The 21,508-nt window shown below is 41.6% G+C and overlaps 1 pseudogene across 1 annotated transcript in view; it reads left to right on the forward strand.

Moving 5' to 3' along the window:
- Positions 1-21,508, forward strand: part of LOC311057267 (kin of IRRE-like protein 3) — a 152,709-nt pseudogene that overhangs the window by 70,143 nt on the left and 61,058 nt on the right. Inside the window, exons 5-6 of the transcript in view lie at positions 1,056-1,206; positions 17,423-17,528. The product of the transcript in view is annotated as a kin of IRRE-like protein 3 (transcript). The remainder of the gene's footprint in view (positions 1-1,055; positions 1,207-17,422; positions 17,529-21,508) is intronic.

Genomic DNA, 21,508 nt, shown 5'->3' on the forward strand with positions numbered 1-21,508 from the left:
AAAGAGTCCAGTGTCGGCGATTGATGTTTTTTATTGGCATGAAAATGTATACTCTATCGACCATATTTGTACATATCTGTCAAAAGGATACACCAAAAACCTTGAGAGCTTATTTTCACTGTGGTCTTTTGAGTAAACTTAGGCTTGGAAGAGTGTTAGAAGCCTGTTAGGAATGTGTGATACATGTGTATCATTCACACGTAAACTGAGTACTATGCTATTGTTATTGTTGTTGTTGTTGTTGTTGTTTTGGGTGCGTCCAAGCTGTAAAAATGTTTTTTTCAGCATACTAGACAAGTAAAATTGCACAAAAACCCCCACTATGGGTACTGTAAATGGAACCTGTTACAACTCAACTAATACTTACGTCCAGTTGCTATTTAGCCAGCTCTTTATGGAGGACGTGAAGTAACAATGGAGCCCAATAATTCATATAGCTAATATATAGCCTTTTATCCAAAGCGCTTTACATAGATTGTGCATTACATTCACCCATTCACACACACATTCATACACCGATGGCAGAGGAAACCATGCAAGGCACCAACCTGCTCATCGGGAGCAATTAGGGGTTCAGTGTCTTGCTCAAGGACACTTCAACACTAACTCTGGGGGAGCCCGGGATGGAACTGGGAACCTCACGGTTGCCATCTGACCGATTTACCGGCCACTCTACCCCTGAGCCAGTGCCGCCCCATAACAATAACGTACAGTATAGCCTAGAGAAGAAAAAAAACAAGTAAAGGAATACAATAATGATTGAACACAACTTTCACAGAGCCATAGGCCATTGGCTCAAATCACAGTTAGCCCACTTTGAAATGCTTGCTGTGAAACATTTTCTTTTTCTTTTTTCACTGAGGGTTAAAGGACAACATAAGTATGTGATAAGTAAAAAAAAACAATAGTTTGGTGTGAAAAATAAACTTTGTACTTTAGGGACCTTGCATGAATTATGCCGGCAGGGTGGCCACTGGGCTGTTTCCTCCATTTCAAAATGCTGTTATCCGTGTTTTTGGGGGTAATTAGTGTTTCCTTTCTGCTTGACTCCTCAGACACTGCTGCGGGACGGCAGGCGAGAGAGCACCGTCAGCACTCTGTACCTCTCTCCCTCCAACATCGAGTCCGGCCAACAGATTACCTGTCGCGCCTCCAACAAAGCGGCTCCGAATGGAAAAGACGCCACCGTCACAATAGATATCCAGCGTGAGTACATTTGAGAGTTACCTGAATTACAAACAATGAATCGATGTGCCAGAAGTACAGAACACAGATACTGTGATGTTACATATCGTCTCTGTCGGGAGGAAACCTCATGTGTCCCAAAACTGTTACTTTTCAGGTTCACAAAAGCATCAAAAATAGCAGATCTACAAGCTGGAAACGCGGCGCGAAGCGACGCGTTTCGAGCTTGTAGATCTGCTACTTTTGATGCTTTTGTGTGAGGCTGTTATGAAACAATTAAAATTTGGAGATAAGCCGACAGCGACGATATATTTAAAAGCATGTTGACCGGGGGCCGTCCTTTGAGTTCTCGGGGATGATGATTGCCGCCCCCTAATGTTCACATTCAACCTCAAATTCAGTTCTTTCATTCATATTTTCTTCACCTCTGAACCTGCTGAGTGCATCTCAATACTCACCCGTCCATCTACTGTACATGTTATTAACACGTTTTCATGTGTGCAACCATACATTCATCAACCACTTTCAACCTGGTGTCCCTATTTTGGGCATGTCATTATAGGCGAACAGTGACGCAAACATGAAAAAAATATGTTCATGAACAAAAAATACTGCCCGCTGCTCTTGCTCAGCAGCCTCTGCTGTCAGGCACCAAACAGAAGAGGACTCAAAAGCAGGCACAGGTTCAACGGGTTTTATTCAAACAAAGCTGGGGGGGGGGAATAGGCAACCAGGGGCAAGGTGGGCCAGGCAGAGAGTAGTCAAAGGGGAAAGCGTGGGTCGGAATCCAGAGAAGTCAGTCAGCGTGGCGTCTAGTCCAAAAGGGGTAAAGCTTAGCCGTAGTCCGTGGGTCCAATCCAAATCCAAACACAGGTAATCCGTCCTAGTAGGCTGAAGTACAGAAGGGTTAGGCAGAGGAAAATCCAGATACAGGCAGGGGTCAAAACAGGCAGAGAATACATATTCCGAATACTGGGTTAGAGCGAGCTAGACTAGGGTAAACTGGTCTGATCAGCAGGCAGAGACTAATGGCAGAGTGAGGCCTTAAATAACCTTAGCTACTCAGTGGAAACAGGCACAGGTGTGGAAGTGGTCACAGGTGTGTGAGTGTGTGAGCTCCCTTGGGCGTGGGCGTGACATCTGCCTTTATTCAAATTGACATAAATCCAGTAGACCTGCGTCTGAATGAAGTGGATGTGTGAATACTTCCTTTACATCGATTATAGGCGAACAAACATTTTCTTTTTTTTTTCAAAATAGCTAGAAAAATGGATCTATTATCATTATGTTTGACTGCTCTGACGTTGACCATTGTTATTTCAATGATTGCACACTGTTCAGTGTTAACGCGTTATCTAGCCTGGCATCACCAGACCTATTCACAAATGCCACTTAGTCTGGAACCTCTCGGTTCATTTCCAATTTCCAAGGGATGTGTTAGTAATGGGCACACACCAAAATGCCTCTGTACTCAATTTGTTAGACCTACAGCCAATCAGAGCAACGAAACAAAACGTGTGGCATAGTGCTGAGCGATACATCCAACTTGGGCATGTGTTTGGTTTTGGCTCGTCCATTATCAAGCCGGAAAACAAATAGAGGCCCGGTCACAAATATAATCATTTAATTCAAATACAAGCTAAACTGTGTTTTCTGAAAACATTTGAGGTGAGAAACAGGCAACCCCAGTAACAGCTTGATTCATATTGATCGGCACTGCCAACGGTAGTTTGACAGTTTGATCTGAGTTTTGTGAGCCTGATGCGTTGCACTGGACCGACTTTCAGACTGTCAGTCACCGTATCAAACACGTATAAGATAAACGCTTGTGATTGGCCTGAAACCCGGGCCAGGTCGATTGGAAATCTGTCTGAGCGGGAGGGGGCCCAGTCGTAATCTGCCAGAGCAAATAAAAAATGCGCTTGCAGATTCGTCTGGTTCCCAGGCTATACAGTTCATCAGCCGTAGTCATAATGCAATCTCTTACGCAGCACCTTTCAATAAAAGGGTTATGATTGCTCTTGACTGAAAAAAACAAAACAACAGCAAAAGAAAATAGCCTAGGTCTAGGATCTCCAAAATAAATTAATGGTAGCTTGGTTGACATAAACATATCGCCTTTCTTGTTCAAAGGAATATGTGCATTAATCATTGGTGACACCGCTAGCTCACTTGATGTAAGATTACACATTGTGTTCTCAGGCAAAGGCGGTGTCCGAAAATTGGATTCAACCTGTATGCTTTGTTGATGTTTTTTCTTTTGTCTGGCTTCCTTCCTCCACTCCATAGTAATACACTGCAAAGTCCTCAGTGTTCATTTCGCTGAAAAATTGACCCGGGTCCAGGGTTAAATTAACACTGAGGATCTTGCAGGGTATTCGAGCTCAGGAAACGAGGACCCTCTGTGAATGATTCAATTGTCAGATGATATTATTTGATCACAGAAACTATTTACCGCAACTTATGGATTTGGAATAAAGGCCTTTTTGCATCCCTCACAGCATCCCTTCAAAGCCATTAACTATGACTAATAAAGCAGAAAATGCTATTCAGAGATGTGTTAGTCTTGACAGATCCATTCTTCCCTCTCGTGCATTTTCTTTCCACTTTTTATTTCTCGTCATTCAAAAGGAATGGAGTCCTTACGCTACAGCTCAGAAACGCTGAAGTGTGTGAGCTGAGTGATTAATGTTTGTTGTGCTCATTGTCAGAGAATCCTTTTTGTCATGCAAGACAATGGCGGCGCCACCGTCTTTCACGGAAAAAGGAGGCGACAGTTGAAAAACAAATGTCTCAGCCTTCTGTGTGGAGAACCTCGAGCTGCAACACAAGCTTACAATTGGCAGCAGACTGCCAGTGCTCCATAAAACATGCTGTCGACGAAAAAACCTTTGTATCTTCCAGAAACCGTCAGTCACGTGCGTCTTTGTAGCAAAGTAAAAGAGGTTCATTTTTTTCCCCTGTTATTTTTTTTTAGAAATGGCCTTGGTTCTTAACCCATTAAAACCGGGAACGCATCTGTGTAACCACTTTGACCATTATTTTATACTTTGGCTATTCAAAAACAGCTCATAGTGCGGCGCAGAGTGCCGCGCTATGCTTGTAGATCTGATTTTTTTGGGGAAAAATCATGAAAACGTTTTGGGGAAAAATCTTTGAATATATATATAGTTTTTTAAAGCGAACATTTTTAACTCATATCTTTGCTTCTGGGGGTCCCTGGAACAACATTCTGGGTGGTCCTTGACATGAAAAAAGTTTGAGAACCTCTGATATTATAGCAACATAATAAAAAATAAATAAAACTGTTTGAAGACATTTGTAGAATCCCCCACAAGCAAAGATTTGAGTTAAAACGTTCGCTTTAAAAAAACATATGTATTAAAAAATGACACATTTTAACGATAAAAAAAAAAAAAGCAGATCTACAAGCTCGTAGCGCGGCACTCGGTGCCGCGCTACGAGCTTGTATATCTGCTATTTTTGAATAGCCAAAGACATCTAAAGCATGACACAGATGCGTTCCCGGTCTTAATGGGTTAACACCAGTCTATGAGTTCCAGCGAGGGACTTGGGCCAAATGCTTTAAACGTGCCCCCTGTTTGTTGTATATTAGACTGAAGCCTAGCGGGTGTACATGCGGTGCTTTGTGTCAGGTCACGGGTGCGGGCAATGATCAGAACTCAGCAAAGCAAAGAGCAAATGGGGAAAGGCAGGCGTTTGGATGCATTAGTGATGACGGCGACCTCCGGGTTCCCAGAAAGCGCGGCGATTTCCCATATACCGAGCACGCCATTAACCCTTTCCCCCTGTTAATATTGATGTGGAGCAAGCAGCCGTCACTCTCTCAGAGCAGTCAGGGTTGGATGGAGAGGACAGGACAGGACACCCAGCACCTTGTATCGCCAATCCTCCACCAAGCAAACCAGATAGCAGTGGTGGAAAGTAACTACAGTACATTTACTCAAGTACTGTACTTAAGTACAATTTTGAGGTTCTTGTACTGTACTTGAGTATTTCCAATTTCCAATACTTTTACTTCTACTCCACTACATCTCAGAGGCAAATATTGTACTTTTACTCCACTACAATTATTTGAGAACTTTAGTTCTCAAATATAAATTATGATATTATGAAACATACATTAACCACTTTAGCCCCATTTTATACCTATAGGCTATTTGAAAATAGCCGATCTACAAGCTCACAACGCGTCGCGATGCGATGCGTTGTGAGCTTGTAGATCTGCTATTTTCAAACATTTTAGTTCTTTTACTTTTGGTACTTTAAGTACATTTCGATGCCAATACTTTTGTACTTTTATTCAAGTCAATTTTGAATTCTGGACTTGGTGCTTTACCGCAGTGGTCCAGGGGGACCCCCACGGTTCCTTGAGGGGGTTCCAAATGAACCTTTCAAAGGTCTGTAACTCTGAGTGTGTACAGATGGAACCAAATGGACCCATACGGGTCCATTTGGTTCCATTTGTACACTCTCAGAGTTATGGGGGATCTTTGAAATCAAAAAATTTTGAGAACCACCGTGTATTTGCATAATTCATCACAGCCCCCCTACTGTTAAGGGTGTCTGTGATAACTAGATTTCTGCCCTAAATCAGCGAAACTAGCTAAAACAGGAGGAATTAGCTCCTCTACACTGTAGAGGAGCTAATTCCTCCTGTTTTAGCTAGTTTCTGTAGAGTCTACAGGGCCTGTATCATTCATTTAAGGCTAAAAGACCACACTGGCTTATTTCATTGGAATATCAGAGGATTCAGTTTTGCAGCATCTCCCACAAACAAAACCTAAATGACTTGTTGTGTGTTGCAAGCACCAAAGAAATGTGATTAAAAAGGTGCGATTGTAAAACTGAAAAGCTGCTGCCGTGGAATAAAAAAAATAACGCAGCCTTTTCAAGTTCTTTCTCCCATTGAAAGAACAAAAATGTGAAAAAGAAAGAGGCAGAGATGCAAAAATGGCATTTACACGATTTGTGTGCGAGATTCCTGTGTGGATCTCAGACTTCATGTGGCCAGCTTGTGACATATCCAGTGTTGCCAGATTCTGTGAGAGAAACAAGCAACCAGGTCTAGGAAAACCAGCCCAAAAGAAGCGACTATGGGCCACATGAGCACTTTAACATGTACATCAGCTATTTGAAAATAGCAGATCTACAAGCTCACAACGCGTCGCGATGCGACGCGTTGTGAGCTTTTAGATCGGCTATTTTCAAATAAAATCTTGCGGGGAAAATTATAATAAGCAGATCTGGCAACCCTGGACATATCTACTGTATGACATACTGTATCTACTGTGTGACGTGTAACCCCAAATTTGGGCAAGGTTTCAGCCCGACCAGAGCCCTGTATTGACTTCCATCAGAAGAAGTATGTGGAGGTAATTCTGTAGCCTAGAAATACAGTGCTGATCGGTCCAGCAGTTTGCGAGATTAGCTGATTTGCGCGAGGTATAGACAGGTTTCCTGTTAGTAAACATTGAGAGGAATATGACCGCGCAGCTGCGGGGGGAAGCCTATGGGTGCGTTTGGAAATTACGCACCGGAGCACACTCGCCTATTAGTTTGTATTGGCCAGTGCGCTCACTGCCGCTCAGGGCTGTATTTTCGAACGCGCCTTCCACCCCCAGGCATGCGCAGATTGCGCATTCTGCTCTGTGATGACGTCGCTCGGAAACCCGTCTATAGACCGAGACAGATAGACAGAGCCTCTTCTAGGCCAGTGGTTCTCAACCTTTTCAGGCCGTGACCCCCCAAAATAAGCATATTTGAACTTGGGACCCCCAACCCTGACAAGCACTTGGAATGTAGGAGGCATTACATCTAGTTTGACTCGGTTCCACAGATAAATATAGTGAAAATAGCCGATCTACATGCTCACATTGCCTTGTTGTGAGCATGTAGATCGGCTATTTTCAAAATGTTTGCCTCTTTCTTATATTATTTTACAATTTGGCCAATGTTTGGCCAGTAGTATAGTTTGTTGATTACGTTTGATGCAGTAACAGCCTTTTTTCTTGTATTTTTCCCAATTTTATTAGGTATTAAAAAGGTCTTCAAGGTCCTTAAATTGTCACTTTACTGTCATATGAGGACCCCTGAGGACCCCAAATCACGTGGGGACCCTCTGGGGATCCCGACCCACAGGTTGAGAACCAATGTTCTAGACGGCTCGTCTCTGAGGAGCCAAAACAACAACAAAAAACAAACATCATTTCTATAATAATTTTGATGTGGGCTGTGTCTCAAGTAAGCATCGTAAATTTGAAATATCGCCGGTATAAATCCTTCCACTTCTGATCGTACATTAGTTTTCCTGAATGAACGATAACGGTGTAAAATAGCACTATTATTATTGCTATGCACTGAACCCGTGCCATGTGTCCTTTGACTCCCCAGTGAGTGCTAGTAAATCAGCTAATACATATGTATGGAGGCTCCATCCTTTATTTTAACGGCGTATGAACTGTATTACAATTAACGGTCGATTCAGGGTGACAGTGTGAAAAACATAGGTCAGGCTATTAAAAAAAGAAAGAAAAAGGCTTGTTATTGTCTCTAATTTTCCACGGCCCCTCTTCTACCTACCGTGAGCTGCGGGGAGACAATGCAGGAGAGGAGCCCACGAGGCTGGCTGCTCCTCTCAGATAATTGGATGAAAAGAAGACTCGCGGAGGGTAATTGCAACAAGAGGAGGAGCATGGACCAAATAATGCATTTTCTGTTTGATAATTAATAGCCAAATGCAGATGTGTGTTGTGCCCACAAAGGTCTCTCTGCTGGCTCCACATCAGGGGGGGGTTGCAGGCGCACACACACACACACACACACACACACACACACACACACACACACACACACACACACACACACACACACACACACACACACACACGCACACACACACACGCACATGCACGCACCTCGCTAAAGAGTGAAACAGAGTGGTTTATCAAGCAGCTCCATTGACTCCCAGGGGTCTGATCTCTTATGACAGAGGCGGTGAGGCCCATATTTTTGCATTCATTATACAAGGCTATATCTCTATTATGCCGCGGCCCACTTCAAACAGTTTGCACTGATGAAAGGTGTTCGCCAAGAGTTAATTACACACACGCACACACCGCTAAAACAGGGTCTGAGGTAAACACAGTCATTCTCTACCGTGTGAATTTCAGGGACCCCCAGTTTGATATGCATATTAGGCCACATGCAGACACCATTTGTTTTGTTTTTTGTTTTTATCATTTTCTATCTCGGACTGCAACCTACTCTTATACTACTTTTATAGCGCCACCAGGAGGCCGACTTATGTAAAACACATGTTTGGATATTACTCCTTCAGATTTTAATCCACATTTCATGCAAATCAGTACACATGATCTCTATAGTCATGCGATCAACACGGATCTGTTTGATTTTTCATATTCCATCCTGATTGGCTAAGATTGATATCTACAGTTTGCAGGAGTGGCCCATTTTGAACAAAATGCCGCAAATCATGAACGCAGCGTCCGATTGCGGTGAAACTTTGCACGCACATTTGCACTACGTTGAGGAACAAATGCCACCCTTTCAACATTGCCCTGTTATAGCGCCACCAGGAGGCCGATTTTTGCAAATCGGTACATAAATATTATCTCTTTAGTCAAGTGATCAAGACGGATCCGTCCGATTTTTTACATTGCAGCCTGATTGGCAAATTCCGAACATTGCTGATCCACAGTAACCTACCTGACCGCGGAGCACTTTTTCTAGTTTTAACTCAGAGTGTACAAATGGAACCAAATGGATGCTTATGCATGGGTCCATTTGGTTCCATTTGCACACGCTTTGGAGTTACAGCACAATGGAAATAAGCCCCTGGGGCTTTTTGTGTTATCCTTTTAGCATAGCCTTTGACTGCGCTACCTTTACTGTTAATAATCATGTTAATACTGTAAAGTATTTAATGAATCTGTCGAAACGGCCCATATGGGTCCACTTGGTTCTCAACTATCAATCATGTAGGCTAGTCGGGGGCCACGACACACGTTATTGAGAGCCATTGCAGTATAAATACAGTGTGTTTTGAGACCTAGAAAAAGTAGCACAGGCTGAGAATTGAGGCCACACACGCATGAAACTTTGAATAGATTCAGGCCTGAAAGGCTGTATGCAAAGACAGAAACACATGCAGTACTGCAGAGGCTTGTTTGTTTCTTATTATGTATTGTGGAACTGTTCCGTGTTTATGCGAAGAATGTCCACATCCTATTGTAGCAATTAATTAGCAATATATCTAATTGTCAACAGCAGGGATGTACTCTACTAGATGTCAAAGAGAATTCACCAACCATCTGTTTAACACACCGTTTCACGAAGACTTCCCCTCGTCTGATTATATCAAAAGCAGTCATAAGGTGCACACACACACACGCGCACACACACACACACACACACACACACACACACACACACACACACACACACACACACACACACACACACACACACACACACACAGACACACACGGACGCACACAATGTACATGACATGCAAAGACTGTCACACAATATGCGTTGTGTGTTTTAACATATCACTAAACAGATGGTCATCTTCGTTAAGTCCTACTCATGTCGTGGAACACTGAACAAAGCCTCTCGTCGGCTTATGTTGAGAGAAACAAATGTCTACCGTTTACAAAGGTACGAGAGCCGAAAACAAACCATATGTGAAGCCTAACACCGGGAACAATGACGAACACCTGTTTGTTTCCGCAAATATACCAATGAAATGGAGATGGTGCAACTTTCACTTAAAGACGCAATGCCATGATTTTGATACTTTTTCTGTTGGTTCGCGGACCCCCAGGGGTCCTTGAGGGAGTTCCTGGCGGGGGGGGGGGGGGGGGGGGGGGGGCAGCTAAATGACTGGTTAACTCTGAGAGTGTACAAATGGAACCAAATCATTTGGTTCCATTTGTACACTCTCAGAGTTATGGGGGTTCCGTGGCCTAATGCAAAGTAAACTGTGGGTATGTGACATGAAGAAGTTTGAAAATCACCGCCTTGCCTGTGTTTTCACTTCCCCATTAGCTGCAATCTTCTCTGGCAAAAGGGTGAAGACTGAATAGGAACAGACTGGACCATGTACCTCCCAGTCCCATCACTTTGACCTAACCACTTAAACACCATATTGGTAACCGGAGTCCCTCAGGGCTCAATACTAGTGTATTTTCTGTTTTCTGTTATTGTGGGGAAAGCTTTCACGGAAAATAGCCGATCGACAAGCTCACAACGCACAATAAGGATGCTGGGGTTTAAGTGGTTCATATAGATTTGTCGCGTCGCTCAAAATAACAATCATGTTGCACCTCAACAAGCACCATTTATATATATATAGTCGAGAGAATATGGAACATCTTGATAATCTAGTATGTATTCCATACTGGTAAAAATGTATTGTTTTGCATCTAATGTCACTATTTCCATTTAGCAACACACAAAAAAAGACAGACAGATTGAGAGAAGTGCTCTGGTGAGACAAGTGGGTGGTGAGGTGACAAAGTCACTTCTGATATATTCATAATGAGCTATACAGTATTGGATGTCTGCACAGAAATACAGCTTGTTAACACATAAATGTACAGTTTCTAGAAGAAAAAAATGGGATATACAGTGTAACAGCATTACCCAATGATTATTATCTACAGAGAAACAGGCCTATATGGCACTGATAAGTCTGAATCATTATGGTTTAATTCCATTACTCTTAGAATAAGAATACGAATTCCATTACAATAAGCAGGATGGAAGTGAGAGGGAGTTGTATGTTATAGGTTTTTACCCTAGTTATTACTTTTGATTGTGTTAAAAGTGACCCAATATGAGATTATTACAATAATATTTCTTAAAATAAACAAATAAATCAACAGAGACTGTTTCAACAATAGCGAAAGGATACTAGATTCTCAGGTCTCCATATATGGTCATGTTACAATACAGTATTTTTGTGACACCCACCATCCAGTCGCAAGGCAATTTTATTATAAGGATTAGGCTTAAGTATTTGTAAAAACCCAACAGAGGCGTGAAATGTGACCAATTACATTGATCTGTCAAAGAAAGAACAAAGGAAAACAACAAAAAAACGAAATATGGAGATGCTCTGCAGGTATGTAGCCTACTGCATGAGGCATCCACTGGACAGGGACAATATATAATACAAGCAGGGCGCCGCGTTTTCAGACTGGAATCAGGCATCCAGCAGGAGAGCAGGAAGGAGTGTTGGCAAAGCCGGCCATGTAGGCCAAGCCAAACAGAAAAACCATAATAAACAGGCTGCAGACCCCAAATGTCACCACCACGTGCCTGACGATGTTATCCGACCTTATGGACTGAACCTGAAACGAACCGCTCTCAAATGGACTCATGGCCTGAACCTGAAGTGAACCGCTCCGAAATGGACTGCTCCGAAATGGACTCCCCCGAAATGGACTCCCCCGTTTTGCCTGCTCTCTTTCCTCCATGATGAACGCGTTTAACATGTCCCCGGTTAAAGGAGAATCAAGCACTTCCTCTATTTCTGCCTCTTCAACCTGATTAGCGTCTTTGATGAACTCCTCCAGACTTCTCACTTGGCCGAGAGAGTCGAGTTCTCGGACTGCAGGCGATTAACTTCGCAGTCCGCCGCTTCGAGGAAGCTCATCAGCTCATCGTTTAGCTGCTTTAGTTTGCCTTGAGTGTGTTCAAGCTCGGCTATTCTCTCGTAATCCACCATCTCTATAAACTCCCTTTTCGGTCTAACCGGGCACTGATATCTCTCCTACTGCATACGGCCACTTTTATAGGACATCGCTCACTCTCTCTTTCGCTGATCGAGCTCTGGAGTGACGTCACACACAAAGGAAAGCGTTTCGGTGCAGTGTTGGCCGCGTTGTTGTATGGCGTCAGTTGACGTCAGGACTCGGCATATTGCCCCATATATGGGCTGTGCGTATATGTTCATATATGGGCATATTTTGTCCAGACAGATTCACAGACAAGACAACTTGGAACTTTGTAGAATAGATATTATTGCTGTAGCATATTATAATGTGAAAATATAATGTATTGCTGACAGGGTTGCCAGATCTGCTTATTATAATTTCCCCGCAATATTTTATTTGAAAATAGCCATGCGACGCGTTGTGAGCTTGTAGATCGGCTATTTTCAAATAGCTGATGTATATGTTAAAGTGCTCATGTGGCCCATAGTCGCTTCTTTTGGGCTGGTTTTCCTAGACCTGGTTGCTTGTTTCTCTCACAGAATCTGGCAACACTGATTGCTGAGTTTTTATTCTGTAGAATTTGTACGTGGAGGCCAGTATTGGTTATTGCCTTGGTTATATAAATATCACTTGCCGCAGAGCTCCGTCTGTGATTATGACGTTATGCTCGGCGTCAGAGAGTGTAGGATTAGTGCAAGGTTTCCCTCTTGAAGCTATTCTCTAATTTACTTTGCCAAGATTCACAGGGAGAAAAAAACTTAGCCATGTAAATTGATTTTCTTAAAAATCCCTTCTTAATTCCACCAAGGAATATGCTAAAGAAAGAACTGTTCCCAATAGTCATATATAGCTTACTGTGATACAAAGTCAATAGGCTCTATGCACGGCAGCCATATTGGAAAGAAATTGGGCCTCTTCCTTACTTCCTTCACAGGTGTTACCAATGATACTAATGAAGGCTCTGTTCCATTCTGGTGAAACAGAGTCAGGGTGCTGATATTGTGCATGTTGGCTCACTGGAAACACTAGTGGGTCTCAAAGTGTGGTCCAGGGACCCTCATGGCTTGAGGGGGTGTAACTCTGAGAGTGTACAAATGGAACCAAATGGACCCGACAAATGGAACCAAATGGACCCTCCCGGGTCCATTTGGTTCCATTTGTACACTCTCAGAGTTATGGGGGTCCTTGAAATTAAAAGGTTTGAGAACCACTGTGCTACACTAAATGGAACAGAGCCTTCATTAGTATCATTGGTAACACCTGTGAGGGAAGAAAGGAAGAGGCCCAATTTCTGTCCAATATGGCTGCTGTGCATAGAGCCTATTAACAGACTCTTCAATATACAGTATATTTTGGTGTGCTAGTTTTTATTTTTTCAATATTTTTCGGGGGGGATATGCCTTTATGGATAGGACGGTAGACTGACAGGAAATGGCCAGAGAATTCACGGCCACATCTTAAGCACTTTGATTATTGTGCATTCGAAAAATATATTTGGCATTGTACCTTTCAGGCTGTTTCTTTGAGCAATGCATGGAAGCCTTGGCTAGCTCTGCAAGACCAAACAACAAATAAATAGCACTTACGCAAGTCCAAATTCAAAGTTATTCGACAGAAGTCACAACACAGCAACATTTGCTTCCAAAACATCGTCTTTGTTGGGTCAAAACCTCATATGTCCAAACTTTTCAGGATTAAAATGCAAAAATTGCAAAAGTTGCAGATCTACAAGCTTGAGAGATCGAGCTTGTAGATCTGCTACCTTTGATACTTTTGTGTGACGCTGTAGTATGATCAAGTGGGGCGTGATTTTACGAAAAAACACAAAAAGTTAGAATATGGAGATAAGAGGTTTTTACAGCAACGATATTAACCTGACGCGGTATTGCCTAAACAACATCGTTGTGATGCTTTAGGTCACACGCTACTTTTAATTATCATTATTTCAGTAAGCTTCATTAAAGACTGCATGGAGTATTTGTATGTACTGTGTACACCCTGATGACATGGTAGTAAGTATTAAAGCTTGGGATATGGTTAGTTGTGGACTTACCCACTTAAAAAAAGAAGCAGATCCACAAGACAACGTGGTGCGAAGCCGCACGTCTTGAGCTTGTAGATCTGCTACTTTTGAACTTGAATCCTGAAAAGGTAACAGTTTTGGACATACAGTAATGAGGTATCCACTTGACAGAGACGACATACTGTACATCATTGACTGGTGTCCCCTCATCCATCCCCCTTTACATTAAAGGTCTTAGTCGAAAAATAGCCGATCTACAAGGTCACAACAAGTCACAGTGTGACAAGTTGTGAGCTTGCAGATCTGCTATTTCCGTCAGTTGTCCACCTATTATATTATGGCATGACCAGAATGGGGACGCGAGGGCTCACGTGGTTAAGTAAGTCTACGACGTTCATCCATTTTGGCTTGCACTGTGAAAATTACTTGGCAAAATGACAGAGAAGCAAAGTTGTAAATAAAAAAATAAAAAAAACATAGTTAAAATGTATTCAATCCACTTATCAAGACAAATCCAGCTGTGCCAGGTATTTTAAGTCTAATTAATATGCAGATTTGATTGAAATGAGCATCTCAGCAATTTCCTATCACTTGGTCGTGTGCCAGGTCTGCACTTCCCTCTTTGGTTATGGCTTCTATCTTGTTAATTGAATGAATGCAACACTGTGTACACACAACATAGCTACGGTAATTGTCATCAAATTAACCTGTGGCCCAAATTAAATGCATGACTAAGTAACATATTAGGACGTATTTGTAGTCGGTTTCATGCATTACTCTGATAAGGAGGATACTTTTTACATGGATATTCTTCACTGATATTTAACATTAATCCTACTTCCCAGCAAGTGTTGTGTCAGATTTTCACGTCTTCCTCACAAAAAAATGACTGGATTTCATGTGGAATACCGGCAAAGCTTTAACCCATTAAGACCTGAGGCCGATTCTACAAATGCCTGCTGAACCAGAAGGTTCTCACACTTTAAAGCAGATCTACAAGCTCATAGCGCGGCACTCGGTGCCGCGCTATGAGCTTGTATATCTGCTATTTTTAAATAGCCAAAGAAATCTAAAGTGACACATATGCGTTCCCGGATTGAATGGGTTCAAAAAAAGTAACAATTCTCGGGGCAGCAGCGGCTCCATCTTCTGCCTGGTGTTGTGACAAAGTGTCCTTGAGCAAGGCGCTGACTAACTAACCATGAGGAGGTTGCATGGCGCCTTGCCTGGTTGCCTCTGCCGTCAGTGTGTGACTTGGTGAATTTAATGCACATTATAAAAGCGGATAATGGTGACCATGGTAGAAGATACAGACCATTTACCATTCCTCTTGATATTCAAATAGCTGTTTTGCCCGTAAATAAACATTGAATAGTGTGAACTAGTAAAAAATCATGTGTTAGCATATCGTCTCTGTTGGGTGGAAACCTCACATGTTTATTATTTATTTGCACATTTAAAAACAACACATTTTTAGCAACAGTATAATATTGTGTTGGATGTGCAGGTGAGATTTAGAAAACCCTTTCGGGTTTATAAGGTTAATCTCACCTCACTTACGAAATACAAGAGAGAAATACAAAGTAATAGAAACCAAAAATAAATTATTTGGCAACATACATACAATTATTCAAAAATACAAATACAACAATAGATACACAGTATGAATACTAGAGAAAATACATTTTAGTATAAAATGGTGTAGGTGCAAGTGTGTGTGGGTGGGTGTAAAAGTGGATGTCTCTGGGAGTTGTTAAATTTGATTAATCAAATGGGTTTTTAGCTTATATTTAAAATGATTTGGCAAAGCAGCCTTCGATGAGATATTAATATAGCTGTTCCATAGCTGAGCCCCCCTATACCTGATGGAAAATTGACACAGTCCAAAACCGTTACTTTTCAGGATTCAAATTCAAAAGCATCAAAAGTATCAGATCTACAAGCTCAAAACGCGTCGCTTCGCGCCGCGTTTCGAGCTTGTAGATCTGCTGCTTTTGATGCTTTTGTGTGACGCTGTAGTGCGATCAAGTTAGGGCGTTAATTCACAATAAAAGACAAAAAGTTAGAATATGGAGATAAGAGGTTTCTGCACAACAGCGACGGTATAAACCAATTAGACAGGACAAAGTGTTTTTATTTGTAAAGTAAACCAGAACAAACTCTCTAGATGAAATGGTTTACACATTGTCATGCTGCATGGAGCATCAGCGCTACCCTCCCCAACCGTTTCTCCGTTGGAGACACAGGATATAATTGCGAGAGTTGTGGCTCAGTTTTACTTATTTATTTGTATTATTTATTCATGCGTTTAGTTTATTGAATAGGCTACTTTGAGTTTGTAAGGATGCGCAGTGGTGAAAGTAGATTATAGATCTCGCCTAGGGGGCCGAGGGGTTCGCAATATCTTAAATAAATGATGCCGCATAGTATGCAAGTTGCACTTAAGCCTGATTGATATTTACAGTAGTTGCACGCTGGTGTACTGTAAGTGTGCCAAAAATGGCAGATCTCTACAGGCTTGTAGATCGGCTATTTCCGCCGCGCCACATGCACGCAACTAAGTATGAATTAAGCGTTCACACTGGCAGATACAAGAGATACAAAGACACACATCTTTGTAGCTGAAGTTGGAACCAGCTCAACTTTTTTTGGAGCTTTGTAACTGTTGTAGCTTTTTGTTGCAGCTACAAAAGCTGGATGGTATCTTTCGCATCTTCATGTCACTGGCTTCCATTGAAAATTAATGGTAGCCTGTATCTTTGTAGCCTAGCATGGCCAGACTAATATCACTGTGTAGATATTAGTCTGGAATCTCTGTGTGGAACCTGCATTTCCGAGGGGCAAACAAATAAATAAAAAGCCTGATAAACCCGTCCCACATTTGCATACTGGGCCCTGATTGGTCCCTCACTACTCCGGAGGGAGTGAAATCCAATCACAACTGAGCGGTGCCGGACCATACCTGCTTTTATTTGCAACGGCAGATTGGTCTGGTTTCCAGGCTAGTATCTTTGTAGCTGCCAGTTTGAACGCAGCGTTACAAAGGATCCATCACATGTAAATCACTTGCTTTAATATCATTATCTACCTTTACAGGAACTGAATATTTTTTCCCCTTCCGTAATTAATCAAAGATTCCGATTCCTTATCGGTTCTTTAACGATTCCTTCTGTATATGGGGTTCCTAACAGGTCTGTAACTCCTGAGAGTGTACAAATGGAACCAAATGGACCCATTTGTACACTCTCAGAGTTATGGGGGTCCTTGAAATGTAAAAGTTTGAGAACCACCGGTATAGCAGACGTGAAGTCCACACAACCAGCTGACAGTGTGATAACACCGGGTTCCAGAAACCGGTTCCCAAATGTGATGGAAACGATTCCGGTTCCTCCGATTCCTTCTGGTTCCGGATCAATATGATAACTATGGTTTTCTTCTCCTTTTAAAGATCTCCCCCTTGTCAACCTCACTGTGGATCCCCAGCCCATTCTGGAAGGAAATCTGGTCAAGTTCCACTGCTCTGCCAAGGCCAACCCACCAGTCATCTACTACAGGTCAGCTTCATAATATTACTGTGTTCATTTGCATTCCGCCGTTTTTCCTTCATCTCTCTCAGTCTCTCTCCTTTCTGTTGTAATTATATTAAAGTGCAATCAAGTCGACGAAACAGAAGTGGGTCCACGTAGTTCAAAGGCGTTCTGAAACTAAATTAGATTTCTCGCCGTGTGCTGCAAGACAATGGAATTGTTCTCTGAGGGCTATTTCTTCTTTTTTTTTCCAATAGATTTTTCTCCGCAACGTTCTGATGCTTAATTTATGCTCTGTCGAACATCTTTGGTCTGACCTAGTCTTAACCCATTAAGCCCGGGAACGCATCTGTGTCATTTATTTAGATTTCTTTGGCTATTCAAAAAATTCAAGATTCAAGATTTTTCTAAAATAGCAGATCTACAAGCTCATAGCGCGGCACCGAGTGCCGCGCTATGAGCTTGTAGATCTGCTATTTTAGAAAAATCTTGAAAATGTGTGCAAATATTTGAATATACATTGTTGAAAGAATTTTTTTTTTAACTCAAACCTTTGCTTCTGGGGGTCCCTGGAACAAAATGGTTTGAGATGGCGGTCCGCTGTCAAATAAATATCATTTTGGGGGTCCTTGACATGAAGAAGTTTGAGGACCACTGACATAGAAAACTGTTAGGATTTAGAAGATATATTTGTAGAATGCCCAGAAGCAAAGATTTGAGTTACAAATGTTCGCTTTAAAAATATATATATATTCAAAGATTTGCACAAATTTTCAAGATTTTTCAAATAAATTGCAGATCGCTTGTATATCTGCTATTTTTGAATAGCCAAAGACATCTAAAAATGACACAGATGCATTCCTGGTCTAAATGGGTTAAAAGACACTGACTTCCCACTATCCATAATACGGTAGATACTGTAGATCAAAAGACAAACTCAATGTACAGTACATATAGAAAATGGCTGGAAACCAGAATCCGTCGTGTTGGATTATGATTGACATTTTCTGTCCAAGACCTATGTTCTCTCAAGTCAGCACAGTTCACTGTCTTTCACTGCATGAGCCCCTGGGGATGGATTTTCACAACTATACTGTGTCGATAAACATCCTGCAATGTGCAAAACATATTCGAAGTGCAACGGTACATTGGAAAGTCATCAGGTCAGGTCTCGCTTGCTCACTCTCACTCCCTACTGTACTGTACTGTACTAACATAATGTGGCATATGTTTTGCCTGTGTGAGATAAAGTCAAATCAAATAAAACTTTGTTTATATAGCACACTTAAAAACGACAGGTCAAGAAACAATTCAACAAAACAATAAAATCAAATACAAAATCAAGCAAATGCTAGCTCTAACCTTATATTTTACTACATGTTTATGCATGTATGTCATATTTACATTTGTGTCAGACATACTCTAGTATGTAGTAGTATGTGAAGAGTCTAACTGGGCTATAAAATCATTTTGGATTAAAAAAAAAAAGTGTTTTTGCAAAAAAAAAAGGTCATAAATAATGGTCACATTTAGCTATTTTTTATAGGGCTTACTAACTAAAAGTTTGAACGTGAACTTGCAATGTACTGTTATAAGACAAGAGGCCAGGGCACCAAGTCGAGGACGCAAAGTTTTTCTTTTATTTTCATGTACTGCTGAGGTGTCTGCTGTCCAGGGACATCAGACAAAGCCAGAGAATCACAAAACATTCAATTTCCCATGCAGTCTCAAGTGTGAACAGAACACCAGTCATCATTTGATGTGTGAAAGTACTTTTTGATGGATTGATCGATTGAATACTTTATTAACAGTTTGCAAAGGCAAGCACAGGGAAGTACAGTTCAATACAAGGTCTGTTAAGAGGATTTTAAACCCAAGAAAGAACTATATGGCTTGTTTCCATTTGGCTTAGTACTCAATTCATCGAAACATTAATAACGGACAAATATACATTGCTATGCAAAAACATAAAAATAAAAATATGTACAGTAAACAGTTCCGGGGGAGGGGGCTTTGACTTTTTACAGGGGCCAGTTCAGAATTGCAGCCACCTGTAAGTGCTATTTTAGAGCGGTTTTGAAGGAGAGTAAGGATTCACATGTTTGTATAACAGTTGGTAGGGCATTCCACATTTTTGTGGCATAGCAGTAGAACGAATATAATCCCTTGTTAGAGCCAAATCTGTCTTGAACGTGATTTGTGGAGCTTGTGATTGTGGACGTCATTGACGTTTTTGAAGTAGTTTGTCAGGTACATGGTTGTCTTTGTGGTGTAGTGTAATTGTAGACCAGGCCCATTGCAAGTTGCTGTACTCTGTCCTCTACCCTGAGCCATCCCTAGCAAAGTGAGCAGGGGTTAAATTAGTTGTAGATGTAAGGCCAAGCAGTTTATTTCGGGATGTCTGGAGACTTGTTTTTAAGGCCTTAGTGGTGCTATGGTACCATGAGGTGTGTTCTTACTGGCCAGAGAGGAAATCCTGTACAAAAATCGTGTTCTTTGGTTGACTTTTTTGATTACTTTTGTTGCCATTCTTTCACTGGAAAGATTTGCCTCTAAAATGCAACCCAGGTAGGTAATTTCCTCTTTTCTTAGTGCCGCTCATTTCCCCAATTGATCAAAACAGCGGCAATGAATAGTTGCTGATGAGCAGCGGCCGACTGAATAGCATGTTGGGGTAGGAGCGAAGTGATGACTTTCACACCTGGTGTGCTACAGCCAGAGATATACTTGATTGCACATTATGTTGCCTATACCAAAAATTGCCGATCTGGGGAAAAAAAGACCATTACTGCATTAAACATAATCACAAACTATACTATAAAAAACTGGTTAAACATTGGCCAAATTGTAAAATAATATAGGAATTCAGAGGCAAACATTTTGAAAATAGCCGATCTACAAGTCGTTGTGAGCTTGTAGATCGTCTATTTTCAAAATGTTTGCTTACTACTATTACCCATTTAGTTTACTGCTAAATAGCCGATTACTGCTAGATCGGCTATTTTCAAAATGTTTGTTTACTGCATCAAACATAATCAACAAACTACGCTATAAAAACTTGTCAAACATTGGCCAAATTGTCAAATAATATAGGAAAGAGGCAAACATTGCGAAAACAGCCGATCTACAAGCTCACAACGGGTCGTGCTATTTTCTCTAGGGCTTTTGGTAGAGCTTGTAGATCTGCTTTTCGGTTTTTCGGTGCGCGACAGACGTGCACAACCAAGCATAAATCAGGCTTTAACACCCCGCAGCCTCTCCGTGGACCACGGAGGGGCTTTGCTCTGAATCAGAAACGAGCTCTGTGGCTCCTCTCCTTCCCTTTTTTAAGATTTCTGAAAACGCATCTTCTGTTAAGTTCACCTAACTTAGGTAAAGAAGCCTCGGCAGGATTAAGCACACTGTCTTTGTTGCGCCCCGATAAATTTCAATTTTAAATCTCAATACCCTTGAGCCACCAGCCAGCATGCAAGCCCAACAGGCCTTTCAGTATTACACACGGCTTGCCTCAAATATAAAGATCTGATCTGGGGATGTGAGTCGAGTGTTTTCCGAGATACGCCGATGGCTTGCATGCAGACGCCGCTGCAGCGTTTGACTCTGGGTTGTCAGGGGGCAGGGCGAAGGCACTTAGCCCATTAAGACCGGGAAAGCCTCTGTCATTTTAGATTTGAACCACTTTAACCATGATCTTATACTTTGGCTATTCAAAAATAGCAGATATACAAGCTCGTAGCGCGGCACCTAGTGTAATTTGTAGATCTATGAGCTTGCAGATCTACACATTTTTTTTAAATCATGAAAATGTGTGAATATATATATATATTTTTTTAAAGCGAATATTTGTAACTCAAATCTTTGCTTCTGGGGATTCTAAATCCTAATAGTTTTTTTGAAAAAAAACGTATGTTGCTATAATATCAGTGGTTCTCAAACTTTTTCATGTCAAGGACCCCCCAAAATGATATGTATTTGGTTGTTCCAGGGACCCCCCCAGAAGCACAGAT

This window comes from Gymnoscopelus microlampas (genome assembly GCF_963454915.1).
Source record: "Gymnoscopelus microlampas genome assembly, chromosome: 12".
In the NCBI taxonomy this organism is placed as follows: domain Eukaryota; kingdom Metazoa; phylum Chordata; class Actinopteri; order Myctophiformes; family Myctophidae; genus Gymnoscopelus; species Gymnoscopelus microlampas.